The 15353-nt window shown below is 41.0% G+C and overlaps 1 long non-coding RNA gene across 1 annotated transcript; it reads right to left on the bottom strand.

Annotated features, from left to right (window-relative positions):
- Positions 1 to 5477: 5477 nt before the first annotated feature.
- LOC112189570 lies at positions 5478 to 7724 on the bottom strand. Its single transcript, XR_005807513.1, has 6 exons — positions 7187 to 7724; positions 6929 to 6998; positions 6566 to 6626; positions 6340 to 6445; positions 5928 to 6033; positions 5478 to 5831 (listed from the first exon to the last, which is right to left on the bottom strand). It is a non-coding gene; the product is annotated as an uncharacterized LOC112189570 (long non-coding RNA).
- Positions 7725 to 15353: the final 7629 nt, after the last annotated feature.

Below are 15353 nucleotides of genomic sequence, written 5' to 3' on the forward strand. Positions count from 1 at the left end.
TATGAATTGTAGCTACATGCCTATATGGTAGTACGCGATTTTGAGCAATATGAATGCGTATAATTTACATAGATAAACAATTACTACGCATCACTAAATTTTTAATTTGATTTAGGAAATTGAAGAAAAGTTATGTCTAATTCCATATTTGAAAATCGATTGACCCTAATCATATACTACAAAATGGCCATTAACGCTAATCAACATTAATCTCCTAGCTATACTGTAGCTTAAGCTACCAAACTAATCAATGCTCTTCAATAAACACCTAGAGGAAAAAGAAAAAACCTAGAGAACGCGCCCCACACGCGGAGTAAAAGGAAAAAATCACGAAGGTCTGTTCTTTCCCGGCCGAACGCTGCCGGCGCCCCTGCCGTGGCGTTCCGGCCCGGGAGGGGTTGCTGATGATGCGTAGCGGTAGAGGTGGCAAACGGGCCATTAAGCACGAGCGGCCCGGCACAGCCCAAGCCCGTTAGTGGCCCCGCACGACTTGAGCACGTTAGAATAATGGGTCGGGCTGGGCCTAAGAATATTGGCCCATTGGCCCGGCCCGAGCACGACATATTGTGGGTCGGCCTGTTTAGGGGTCGTCAACGGGCCGGGCCCATTCATAGTGGGCTTGGGCCGGGCCGGGCCGGGCTTTATTAAAAATCAAAGGATCCAAGCCCGTCCATATAAAGCGGGCCTTGCGGGCTTTTTCGGGCCGGGCCAGGCTTGGCTTTGCGGGCTTTTTTGGGCCGGGCCTTGCGGACTTTATTTATAAATAAATATTTAAAGACACAAGTTTTTTTTTTTTTTAATCAAGCTTTGGAAATTCAATGGATAATGATCAAATACAACCAAAGATAACAATCTATATAACTATATTGTACCAAAAAAATCTATATTTATATATAGATACTAATTTGTTGATAAATAAATTTTTAAAGACACTAATTTTTATAAATCTATATTTATACATCATACACTCCAAATAGCTACATATAGCAATTCAAAGAAAATGAGAAACCGACCGTTGGATGAGTTTATTACAATAAATTATGAGTGTGGTAAAATATTTAGCCAATTTCACCATATTTTTGAATCCGATCGGATTGTTCAACCGTAGTCACTTATATGTTTTATTGGTTGACCGATGGCGTGGCAACCGCGAAACGTGCTTATTTTTTCACATCACGTTTGTATATATTCCATCGATGGATGTGCGTGGACATAAGATAAAAAAAATTAATTTTAATTACAAACACATTGAACTATACCAATTTTATTCCTAAAGTTATATGACTTATACATTGCATTTAAATTGTTTGAGTTCATTCTAAAGCAACCATGAAGTGGAAAATGAATTCGGAGAAACCAACCGCTTGATGGAGAGATTGTAATGTTTTATGGTGGTTGTAGAAAATCCAACCAATTTGGTTCACGTTTCGAATTCGATCAACTAGGTCAAACGTAGTTACTCTTATAAACCTATATTTATATATCATACACTCCAAAGAGCAACCCCTATCAATTCAAAGAAAATGGAAAAACCGACCGTTGGATGAGTTTATTACAATAAATTATGAGTGTGGTAAAAAATTTAGCCAATTTCACCATATTTTCGAATCCGATCGGATTGGTCAACCGTATTCACTTATATGTTTTATTGGTTGACCGATGCCATGACAACAGCGAAACGTGCTTATTTTTTCACATCACGTTTGTATATATTCCATCAATGGATGTGCGTGGACATGAGATAAAAAAAAATTAATTTTAATTACAAACACATTGGTCTCTACCAATTTTATTCCTAAAGTTGTATGACTTATACATTGCATTTAAATTGTTTAGGTTCATTCTAAAGCAACCATGAAGTAGAAAATAAATTCGGAGAAACCAACCGTTCGATGGAGAGATTGTAATGTTTTATGGTGATTGTAGAAAATCCAGCCAATTTGGTTATCGTTTCGAATTCGATCAACTAGATCAAACGTAGTTACTCATATAAATCTATATTTATATATCATACACTCCAAAGAGCAACCCCTATCAATTCAAAGAAAATGGAAAAACCGACCGTTGGATGAGTTTATTACAATAAATTATGAGTGTGGTAAAAAATTTAGCCAATTTCACCATATTTTCGAATCCGATCGGATTGGTCAACCGTAGTCACTTATATGTTTTATTGGTTGACCGATGCCGTGACAACTGCAAAACGTGCTTATTTTTTCACATCACGTTTGTATATATTCCATCAATGGATGTGAGTGGACATAAGATAAAAAAAATTAATTTTAATTACAAACACATTGGTCTATACCAATTTTATTCTTATAGTTGTATGACTTATACATTGCATTTAAATTGTTTAGGTTCATTCTAAAGCAACCATGAAGTAGAAAATGAATTCGGAGAAACCAACCGCTCGATGGAGAGATTGTAATGTTTTATGGTGGTTGTAGAAAATCCAGCCAATTTGGTTCTCGTTTCGAATTCGATCAACTAGGTCAAACGTAGTTACTCTTATAAACCTATATTTATATATCATACACTCCAAAGAGCAACCCCTATCAATTCAAAGGAAATGGAAAAACCGACCGTTGGATGAGTTTATTACAATAAATTATGAGTGTGGTAAAAAATTTAGCCAATTTTACCATATTTTCTAATCTGATCGGATTGGTCAACCGATATGTAGAATATATATATGCACATATTTTATATAGAAGTATAATAGTATAAGAACTTCCACACACACACACACACACATATATATATATATATATATATATATATCTCTCTCTATATACACACACACAGATATATTAATATATATATATATATATATATATATAAACACACACACACACACACATATGATATATTGATATATATATATATATATCTATCTCTCTCTCTCTCTCTCTATATATATATATATATATATATATATAAACACACACACATATATCTCTATATATATATATATATATAAACACACACACACATATATGATATATTGATATATATATATATATATATATATATATCTATATGAACACACACACACACACACACACACACACACACACATATATATATATATATATATAAACACACACACACATATATGATATATTGATATATATATATATATATATATATATATATATATATCTATATGACTATATATATATCTATATAAACACACACACAAATATATATCTATATGTGTCTATATATATATATATTTATAAACACACACACACATATAGATATATCTATATATATAACACACACACACACATACATACATATATATATATATATTAATATATATATATATATATATATATATATATATAAACACACACACACACATATATATATATATATATATAAAATATTTTGCAGGCTTTTATGGGCCGGGCCTAGCGGGCTTTTGGCTGGCAGGGCCTATGGGCCGGGCCGGGTTTTTGCAGGCTTTTTCGCGGGCCTCCATCGGCCCACCAAGGCGGGCTTTTGCGGGTTTTTTGACGGGCCGGGCCGGGCCAAAAGCCCTGCGGGCAGGCGGGCCTCCATCGGCCCACTTGATCCGCGGGCTTTTTGATGAGGCCTAGGCCTGTTACAAATACAAAATTTCATTTTTAAAAAAAAATATTAAAAAACTACAATGATGAGATTTGAATATGAGACCTATTTATTTAAAATCTCATGACAATTCCACCATTGTTTTTTTTTTTTTTTTATTGTCAAAATAATGAAATAAAACATTATATCCTTGTTTTGACATAAGTATTTTTCCTAAATATTAAATATATGTTTATTAATAAAGACTAATCTCATAATAATACAACTATAGAATGAATGAAAGAATAATAGATACTAAATCTTCATTATATTAATAAAGATTAATCTCACAATAATATACTAAAAACAATATATTTTGAGTTTTTTTTTTCTTTCTTTTTTTCTTATAGTGGAATATACAAAATTATTAGAAATCTAATCTTAAAAAGCTAAGATTAAGAAAAACGTTGTAGAACTTAATTTATTTTAATTTTCTAAATAGTTAAATGAAATTAATTTTTATTTATTCAAATTAAGATTTTAAAATCGTGTTTTATAGTGGGTAGGCACGAGCACGGCCCGTTATTGACTCGGCACGAGCACGGCCAGTACGATATGGCCTAGGGCCATGGGCCGGACCGGGCTTAATGTTTAAGTAAATGGGTCGGCACGAGCCCGGCACGATAATAAATGGGTCGGCACGAGCCCGGCACGATAATAAACGGGTCGGCCCAAGCACGGAACGAAGCACGACTAGGCCCGCTTAAAATAGGCCGGGCCGGCCCGTTTGCCACCTCTATGTAGCGGTGGGTTGTCTGAGAAGAGGCGCAGTCTGGGGAAGAAGGCTGGGTTTTCGACCTTGGGCTGGACAGACAGTTCATGTTCTGTCCCTCTCAGATCGGAGATGAAGGTGGGTGTAGAGCAATGACTCAATGGCCTTTTCCGGTGGTGGGATCTGGAGCCACCATTCAGGCGATCTGTGATGCGCAGACAAGATCGAAGCGAGGCCAGGATAGGTTGCAGTTTGGGATCTGGTTGCGGTCGTATGTGGGTTGTCGGATCTGTCTGCAGTGTGGCCATGCGGTGCGGTGGAGTAGGGTTGCGGCGGCATGGAGTGGGAATGCGTGGCGGCGGAGCGGTGACATCTGAGCTCGCCGGCGTCGGGAAGGACGGTCTGGGGTGCTTGCTCTCTGTTGGGGACAGGGGTGTTTGGGCCTGGCCTCTTTTCTTGGGCCTCACTGGTTTTGTTTTGGTTTTAGTTTCTTTAGGTTTTGGGGTTTCAGTCCAGTTGGTGTTCTATTGAAAATAAGTCTCTCCTCTTGTGAGCGAGGGTTTAGGTATTCTTGTGTCATGTCGATGACATTGTTATAGTGTCATGGTCGGTCTGCTGTATCATGATCTGGTCTTTTGTCGGTGCTTTTTGGTTATCAACGTGATGGTGAATCACCCTTACACGTGGTCTGGCGGTTTTGGGTCGCGGTGTCCGAACGGGTGAAAACAGTTCATCGTAAAGTTGGTGGCTGGGTTGTATCGGTACAGGTTTGGTTGTTACTCATTGTAGCTCACGTGTATGAGTGTAAAATTTGGTTAGGGGTTGGGATTTTTTGGCTCATGGAAGTCACTCATGTTGACAGTCCCGTAACTATGGATCTAATGCTATGTAATCTGTTTGGTTATTAATGGAATTTTCATTTTCTCAAAAAAAAAAAAAATCTACCAAACTAATCTCATAAAAACACTAACAAAAATCCTAACTTGCTCTAACAAACTGCCTCCACGGCCAGCTTCTTTACAATATCATCACAATTTGCAGAGCCAAACACTACTAGAAATTTCCCCATTCCACACCAATACGAATTAGTCCCTATTGTCCCAATACACACTGATACCAGTGGCTTAGCCACTATGCAGCCACTAATGAAGAATCAGTCCCCTCTATTGCAGGTGCTATTGGGGCAATCTACACTGATAAAACATCAGTGGCATACCAAAACCCAATGCAGCAATAAACCTTTTTCTTTCCCACTGTTACAGAATCAGTGTGTTTTTTCAATGCCACCAACATCAGTGGCAAAATTTGGAGTATATATATAAAAAAATAACAATTTGGTCTAGCCACAACCACGTATTTATAGAATGTATTGTACAATTCGTATACAATTTCAAATATAATACAACATCAAAAAACCTAAATCTCTGCATGTTCCTCTCCATGCTGCATCTGCTACCTCCGGCAACTTTTCTATGCGATCTGATTCCAACTCCCTTTGTTTCTATTGACATTTACAATTATCTAAAACTTCAGGTTCATTACAGTCTAATGACATTTTTATCAACTTGTATTATGTGAAAGAAAAATCACCACATACCAAAAAGCAAATATTGTAGCCGAGTCATTATACTGTATACAAAAGGTCCAGCTATTGAATTAGCAAGCCCTTGTATTGGTGCGTCATGGCCTTAAACATCCTTAACCTGACAAATATGAAATGCAGGCACTGTCTAATGAGTAACTGTGCTAACTGATTAATTAATGAAAGAACAGAAATCTCATAACGTAATGAAAATAGGATTACCCGTGATATTGTGAGTTAAAATATCTTAGTTCCCAAACTCTTGCTATTTCACACTTCAAAATAGTTTTGGAGTTGTTATCAGGTTTAGAGTTTCATTTTTTATCATTGTTCCCATTAGTTTTATGCACATAATGCTCAAATACGAGGTAGTAAGTAGGGTAATAGAAAGAACAGAAAGCTCATAAAGTAATGAAAATAGGATTACCCATGGCATTGTGAATTAAAGTATCTCTGTTCTCAACACCAAATAAATGCATCCTCTGGAGAGCCCCAATTATCAAATGAATTGCACTAACCTGTGCTTTCAAAACCTATACATGCAATGCATGCAAACAAGAAATTTAGACAGAATAGCGTCCAACATGTCTACAAAATGCAGAAACTAAAACATAGATGTAAGTCAAGTTGCTAATAAACTAAAAGCTTCTTACTCAAAGGTGGAATTGGTGAGAAAATGATAAGTAGAGAAGATAGAGAGACGGTCATCCGAGGCTGCAAAACCAGAATAAAACAATTAGAATGAAACCAAAGCAGATGAGATATGCTAGCTGTCAACTGAGATCCCGAATTCAAAATCAATCACAGTTACCGATTAACATAAACAGAGAGAGGTTAGAAACATAGTACACACACACTATTCATGAAGCACTAAGTGCATAGATCTTTCCTTACCTTTTGTATATGAATCCACTGAAACACATTTACATTTCACTCTATTACGGACTCCAATGAGCAGTTAAATTTCCAATTAAACGATCACATAATACAAGCATATTAACTAAATAGGAACATACCTTCCATGCAAGCTAAACTCCTGCCAAAATCATAGGTAGGTGTGGGCAGCACAAGACCCTCTTTGCCTGCCTTTCGTCAAAATATTTAGAGAAAATTTTCATTACTTTAGCACCCCTAAATTCATAAACAAATCCTAATTTTATGGGGAAAAAAATATTGTTTCATAAGCCCAAGAAATTGTTTAACCCCAAGATATGCTATTTGAAAAAGAGCATGAAAATAATTGTTAATCTAAACAAATTAAAAGATAATAATACCTAGAAGAACATATATGAAATTGAGAAAGAATTTGGGATCAGTGATCGCTCCCAAATCCACCAGTCTGAGATTACCCGCAATCTACATATTCTACTTCCCATAGAGCTCGGTACTGCCCCTCCACAATCTCAATCAAAAATAAAATCCCTCAATGCACATTCACAAGCAGATTAACAAAAAAATTCTACCAAACTTTCATAAGCAAAACAATGCCAAATCCAAGCTTGGGTTTTTAATTTGATCAAAATCCAAGCAACTTCTAACTTCAACTAACGATCGGTTGAGGCATGGAGATTAAGCGGCTACGGGTCAAAACCAGAGAGAAAAGAAACAAAGTTGAAGGCTTCAAATAGGAGGGTCGTTCTTCTCGAGAATCCCTCCTTGGCTTGACCATAATGTCGTTTGGACCTCGACGCAGAGCTTGGAAACACGTCAATGGCGGCTTCGAGTTCTTTTCTGAGATTGAAAACGGCTGACAAGTGATGGGAGACGATCTTTTCCTTACTGCAACAGTCACCCAGTAGATTGAAAACACCATAGAGGAGAGAGATCCAAAATTAAAAGGAGGGGAGAAAAAATTAGATCTTATTTATTTAGGTTTGGAAACAGAGAGAGAGATGAGGGTAGAAACCTCCAGGTCTAGATCTAAATTTAGGTTTGAACTCGATCTGAAGGGGGTAGAGTGAGAGTTTGAAGGAAGAAAAGCCTTTCTCTCATCGTTCGATCAGCTCTTCATCACTAATCCGACGGCTATAAACGATTGTCAAAATCGATAACTGACACACATGTCAGCTCCACTACCACGTTTGACACCAATATCAGTGGCTTCGGTTATCACAAATGTATACATTTTCTTGTAACCAAAAAAAAAATACATGTATACATTTTCTCACTTACCCACTGTTTACAGTGTGAACAAAATTTATCCCACCAATAATTCACATCAGTGGCTTACTATTTCCATTTCCTAATGATAAGTTTTTGGGTGGCTACTAGTTGGTCCCTATTGGGGAAATTTCTAGTAGTGAAACATGCTTTCTGATACCTCAATTGAGCACGACGCTTTTCCAACACATTCCTACAATCATAAAGATCTATTAGCTACATGATATAAAAAGAGAAAATAATGAAGAATTTGAGGGAAAATTACTACCTTTTCAAGGATGGACAAAGTAGTTGTGCCATCACTTTCACTTGGGCCTTTCCTAAATGATACACAAGTCCCTTCAGGTTCGCCAAAGCTAGCAAATTTGATTGCTGATGAAATGGGGCGACCTTGGCATGCCAATTCCAACATATGATTCTCATATGCATTTGCACAAATAGTTCCAACTCTGATCGTTTGAAAATTCACATAAGATTGGTTGCCTCCAAATTCCTCGAACAAGATCAGTGTGTTGTCATCATCTTGCAAAAAGGATCGTGGAACATGATATCTTCAATATTTCAATTTAATTAAGAGTCAGTAAAATTGATGATTATTTTAGGATATGAGATAATTGAGAGAGATTGATGAGATAATTGTGTGTATTCCACTATTGATAATAGGAGCCCTATATATAGGGATTACAAAGTACACATTCTAATGATACAAGGAAAACTATTATGAATAGGACTAGGAATTCTAGAACATTCTCTCCTATTACAATCATAGAACTAATCCTAGTTTGATAAGGCACACAAATATCAATATCCTTCAACACTCCCCCTTGGGCCGCTCAAACTTGGTGGTGACACTTCATCCGTTGCTTCATTAAAAACCTTGTTCAACTGAAAAACACTGTGGGACAAAAACAAGCTCGAGGAGGAGAAAAAGAGTACAACACGTCCTTCACTCTTCGAGATCGAACATGTAGACATCATGCCTCCCCCTGATGTCAACATCTCCCCCTGATTGCTACAATCATGGGAGTTCGGATAACTTTCTCAATTCGATACTCTTTACATGTTTCTCGAAAGTGGATGTAGGAAACGACTTAGTAAATAAGTCATCTACATTATCCTTTAATCAGATTTGAGTCACTTCAATCTTTAGAAGTGTATGTTATTGCTGATAATGAAAGAACTTAAGCGATATATGCTTGGTGTTGTCGCCTTTGATGAAACTTAACTTCATTTGTTCGATACAAGTTGCATTATCCTTATATATACATGTAGGTTCATCTGTGGTAGACTTCAAAGTTCAAACCACAAATTCCTCAAATATGTCTAATTACATACCTTAACATATGCATTCACGCAGGGCATCATGTAGAGCAATAATGTCTGCATGATTAAAGGAAGTAGCGACAAATGTCAGCTTTCTAGACCTCCAAGATATCGCGGTGCTTCCCATGGTAAAGACATAACCTATTTGGGAGCGACATTTGTGAGGGTCAGAGAGATACCCTGCATCAGCAAAATCCATCAAAACATCACCATCATTTTGACGGAAGGGAGGAGGGTACGCTGGCCACTCTTAGTGGTGCCGGCACTGGCGATCTCGCCTGTCATGGTGGTGGGGACGGCGACATTATGCCTAATGGGGTCCGATCCCATTCTTCCGTCATTCCTTTTCTCTTTGTAGGGATAAAATAAGCTCATATCTATCGTACTCTTTAAGTATCAAAAGATTGTCTTTACACCATTTTAATGGCATCGTGTTGGCGCAGGGCTACATCTAGTCAATAAGTTCATAACAAATGAGGTGTCTGGTCTTGTATTGTGTTAAGTACAATAATGCGCCTATTGCACTTCGGTAAGACACTTCTGTCAATTAACATGTCTTTGTCATCATCTCTGGGATGAAACGTATCCCTTTTAGGGTCAAGACTACGGATGGCCATGGGAGTGCATCTTGACTTTATCAAAATGCCAAAGCATTCATTGACTCGGTATACAAGTTCTAAATCTAGACAAAACTGTGTTCCCCCAAGGTCCTTCATCTCAAACTTGAATTTCAAGTGTTCAGCGGTTTCCCTTAACTCTCAAAGATTCAATTATATTCATCAACAAAAATTGCAAATCCGGAACTTATCATAGAAACGCATGGGCATAGTTCACCATATCCCTTCCCAATCAAGTAGTCACTTTAGTGAGCGTTTCAACCTCATTGCAAACTCCGTGGTCTAGAGCTACTTGATTTAGGTAAATGAAGTCCATAAGAACCTTCATTATATTCTGTGTCTAGATCCCCATAAAGATAAGTAGTGATCACATTCATAAGCTGCATGTTCAGTTATTTAGAAACTACCAAACTGACAAGGTAGTGGAGTGTAATGACATCCATTACGAGAGAACATGTCTTCTCGTAGTCGATTCCAGGGTGTTTTATGAGAAGCCTTGCGCCATAAGGCGAGATTACCATCTCTTTTTCTCATCATGCTATCTAACAAAGACCTATTAATGTCAACAAGTTTTATGTTAGGAGGTGTTGGCATCTCAGGCCCGAAATTCTTCCTCTTCGTTAGTGAATCCAATTCAACCTAGATCGCATCGTTCCATTTAGGCCAATTTTCTCTACGTTGACATTCTTCAACGGAGTAAGGTTCGATGCCATTGATTTCAATAATCCCACGTCCTCATGTACACTAGTGTAGTTTGTAGAGATCTCTATATTCTCATGAATTAGTTCTAACATTGAGGCGTTCCCCAACGATGTCTCTTGGACATAACCACAATCCAGAATATTCTCATGAGATGGATTTTGAATATCGATGATCAATGAATAATTGTGTCAAACTCGCTCTCTTCCTAAGGCGAGAATCCATCGAACCTATGGGTCTCCTACGCTCTCTAGCGGAACCCATGACCTATGACGCCATTATGCCACCTTATGGCATCACCATACCACCATCCATGGTGGTGGTATCGTACCCATCTCCTCTTGGTGGCACCATGTCCTCTTGTGGGGACATCAATCCTTGTAAGCATGTTTGCAGCAAGTATATGTGATCTCTTCACTTTTAGGGGATCAAGATGAGACATAATGGGGACAGATTGTCATTCCTGTTGAACGTTGACATTCTAATCTCCCCCTAACGAGGGGAAGACTGTCTCATCAAAGTGACAATCTGCAAATCTAGCGGTAAAGAGATCGCCTGTTAGGTGTTCTACATAATAGACTTATAGTTGGAGATTTATATCCAACACAAATATGCATTCGTTGTAATGACCCATTTTGATGCGTTGTGGAGGCGAGATTGGCACATAAACCGCACTCTCAAATATGCATAAATATGAGATATTAGACTCACACCCATTCATTAGTTGTAACGCAAATAAAGGTTGAGTGGCTATGGGTCGTAAACGAATTAGCATAGCTGCATGTGATATTGCATAACCCCAAGTCGAAATATTGGTGCGCATTACCAATGTCTGGGCTACCATTGTAGTTGTTTAATGGTGGCTGTTTTGCGAGACCATTAGGGTGTGCACATGAGAATATGATGCCTAATATCAATTCCCAATGATATGCAATACAACAATAGTCATTGAAAAATTTCGATGTAAACTCTCTAACATTATCAAGTTGAATTGACTGAATGGGATGATCCGGGTAGTGAGCCCGTAGCCATATGATCTTGTTTATACTTACACTAGCAAGCTAGTTCTCTACATCACCAAGCATAAGTAACACCCTCTTTGAGACACCCACAAGCCATGGTGAGGCCCAACCGAGACATGCATCTTGTAGCCCTATGTTCAAGCTACGCTACGGTATCCGGAAGTCGCAAATCCGTCACCGGGAAGCCACCTTCCCGGCCTTGCCAACATGCCCTCACAAATAGGCTCTCTAGACTAGAATAGTTATGGTTGCTTGTCCCACATCGAAAACAATGTAAAGGAGAAGCATTCCTTCACCTATAAAAGGAATGCCTCCTCCCACTTAAACACCATTCAACATAATCCCATTACATCTCTTGTAATCTTGTTAGGCCGCAAGGCTCGACACACTAGTATAAGCTTTCAAGTGGACGTAGTCTCCCGCTAAGGCGGGAGGTGAACCACTATACATCTCGTGTCACTCTCTCCCTCTCTCTCTTACTTACGTTAATTAGATCCCCAACGGATCCAAGCATTAACATTGGCGCCGTCTGTGGGAAGCCAACACAAAGGCTTCGTCACCTACCACGAACTTTGACCCGAAAGTGTCGAGTCAACACTCATTCAACATCAAATCGGAGTCGGTCAACGCCCGCGCGGGTCGGTCAACCCCCGCGCGGGTCGGTCAACGCCCGGCGGGGTCGGTCAACGCCCAGCGGGGCCAGTCAACGCCCAACATGGCTGGTCAACGCCGGGCTAGCTTGGTCAACGCTGAACTTCAAAACATAAAAAAAAAATAATAAAAAAAAAAATTTGAAAAATTGGCGGCAAACTTCTCTGGACACCCAGAGATTTGCTCTGGGCACCCAGCCACTGGGAACCATCTTCGCTGCACTTCTCCTCTGCAACTGCAAACCTCTGCAGCCTTCACCGCTGCAGATCCCCCACTGAGCCTCCAAACTCCGCTGAGCTCCTCCTTCTTCGATATGCCAGCAGCCATGGCCAAGTTGCTTCATCCACCTGCTGGGTCAGCGTCCATGCATCCGGTCTCCGCTAGCGAGCTCGAGCCTCCGCTCCGCAAAGCTCCGCCGGACTTGTTCCGCTGTACTTTATCAGCGGACAGACTGCCCAACCCTCCTTCTCAGCATCCCCAGCGCCTTGCTCCGCCCAGTGCTGCACCGCCCAACTTCCATCTCCGCCGGACTCAAGCTCGGACTCCGCTCCGCTGAACGCGAGCTCGGAACCTTCGCTCTGCTTTGCAGCTCTGCCGGACCCGAATGCAGCCCCCTCCGCTAGCCATCTTCGCTCCCTCTGCATTCATCCGCTCCGGACATCACTTCCGCCGAACTTGGTCAGCGGCACCGCTGAACTATACGACTCCGCTGAGTCACCGCTGAGCACCACCGCTGACCAAAACCTCCACCACTAGCCGGACAACCTCCGCTCCGCCGAACTGGTTCTCCGCTGAACCGGTTCCCCGCCGAACTGGTACTCCGCCGACTCCACCAGCTTCAACTAGCTTCGTGCTCCGCTGGCCTACTCCTCCGCCAGGTTGCAGCTCCAGGTCCTCTCCGGAAAGTCGTCCGCCAGGGGACCCCCGCCGGCATCCTCCACTGGTTTTCTCCACTCCGCTCCGCCAAACTTTCGAACCGCGGCACCGCTCGTGTCAGCCGTCCTCCGCTAAGCACCACCAGCGGCAAAGCTCCATCTCCGCCGGCTATCCTCCGCCCAACTCCTCCTCCGCTGCACAATCTGCATGGCTCTGCTGCAGTTCCACTGCACAGCTCCGCTCCGCCACTGCTAGACTGTTGCTCGCTGGGCTGCACCGCTGGGAACCCTCCAACTGCAGCTCCGCCATCCTAGCTTCGGTCCTCCCATGGGAAACGCCGCTGGGCACCGACGCTACGAACTAAGCTCCCAAGTCAACAATCCACTCCAAGTCAACGCTTGGGTGCATGGTCAACATTGCAGAACCACAGTCAACGCTACAAGATGCACCTCCTCCGCTGCATTCTCTGGGCGGTATACCTACTGCATGCACGGAAAATCAATTCCTTCAATCATTCCACCTCCACTACGAGTTGATGCACGTCCTCGACACCCCGCATCCGCCAGATAAGTACCTTCCTCTTATCTTTACGCTCTTGCAATTTGAGCTACCGCTGATGCCATGACTATACATGTCTCTATAACCCTCAAGCATGCCTACAACATGTTATTAATTAGCAACTTTCCTACAAGTACATGCTACACACATACATGCTTAAATTCACTTTCATGTGACATTCATCTAGAACCTTGTGACACTTATAGCTCAATTAAACATGCTCGGATAAACGCTTATGAAACGGTTACGACTCGCTTGGGTATCAAAGCATGGCCGCGACTCGCTTGGGCTACGCCCCGCACGCTCGTACAGCGCCTACACCCAACTCGCTCGAACACCTAACTCGCTCCACTTATCCAACATGCTTTAGTTACGCTCTCGGTTCACAATGCTTCACACATGTGGTCTAGCCTCCGGGCACCACACTTTTTCATGTCTTCTTACATATGATCTAGCCTCCGGGCTCCACGAGTCTATGGTCTGCGACCTACCGCCATGCGGCAGGACGACGCCCCATTATCTCATGCACTTCATACATTAGTGCACCTTCGATGTAACTACATATACGAATTTTTGTCTTTTGTGATACAGGATAGCGAGTCCCTTCTTGCTTGCGGAGCTCGGGGACTTGTAGGGGCCGTGCGCCTCTCGGGTATTACTTATGCTTGATGACTTCATGATTTGAACTCCCCAACCAAGAAGCTACTCTTACTCGGGAACTTCGGGGACTTGTTTATACCTACACTAGCAAGCTAGTTCTCTACATCACCAAGCATAAGTAACACCTTCTTTGAGAGACCCACAAGCCATGGTGAGGCCCAACAGAGACATGCATCTTGTAGCCCTATGTTCAAGCTACGCTACGGTATCCGGAAGTCGCAAATCCGTCGCCGGGAAGCCACCTTCCCGGCCTTGCCAACATGCCCTCACAAATAGGCTCTCTAGACTAGAATAGTTATGGTTGCTTGTCCCACATCAAAAACAATGTAAAGGAGAAGCATTCCTTCACCTATAAAAGGAATGTCTCCTCCCACTTAAACACCATTCAACATAATCCCATTACATCTCTTGTAATCTTGTTAGGCCGCAAGGCTCGACACACTAGTATAAGCTTTCAAGTGGACGTAGTCTCCCGCTAAGGCGGGAGGTGAACCACTATACATCTCGTGTCACTCTCTCCCTCTCTCTCTTACTTACGTTAATTAGATCCCCAACGGATCCAAGCATTAACAGATCTGGGACATGAGTTTATCATAAACAGTATTACGAGTGGACGATAGCGCGACACGTGACCAGCGTGTCCGCACATCAACCAACACCATAAAACATCTAAGCAGTCCGCAAGTTGGTTGAATCGATCCACAGAATCCCCTTGGATTCTATGTAAGAATGGAATTATTTCTTTAGTGTCTTTTGCATAGGATGGTCTCGATCCTAAAAAACAGGCTTTACAGAACGAAAGATTGGCCTTATAATCAACCAATGAAGGTTTTGGTTGAGCCACAATATCACAATTGACTTTGAGAAGTAGAGAG

The sequence above is a fragment of the Rosa chinensis genome, chromosome 2, assembly GCF_002994745.2.
Source record: "Rosa chinensis cultivar Old Blush chromosome 2, RchiOBHm-V2, whole genome shotgun sequence".
Taxonomy (NCBI): Eukaryota; Viridiplantae; Streptophyta; class Magnoliopsida; order Rosales; family Rosaceae; genus Rosa; species Rosa chinensis.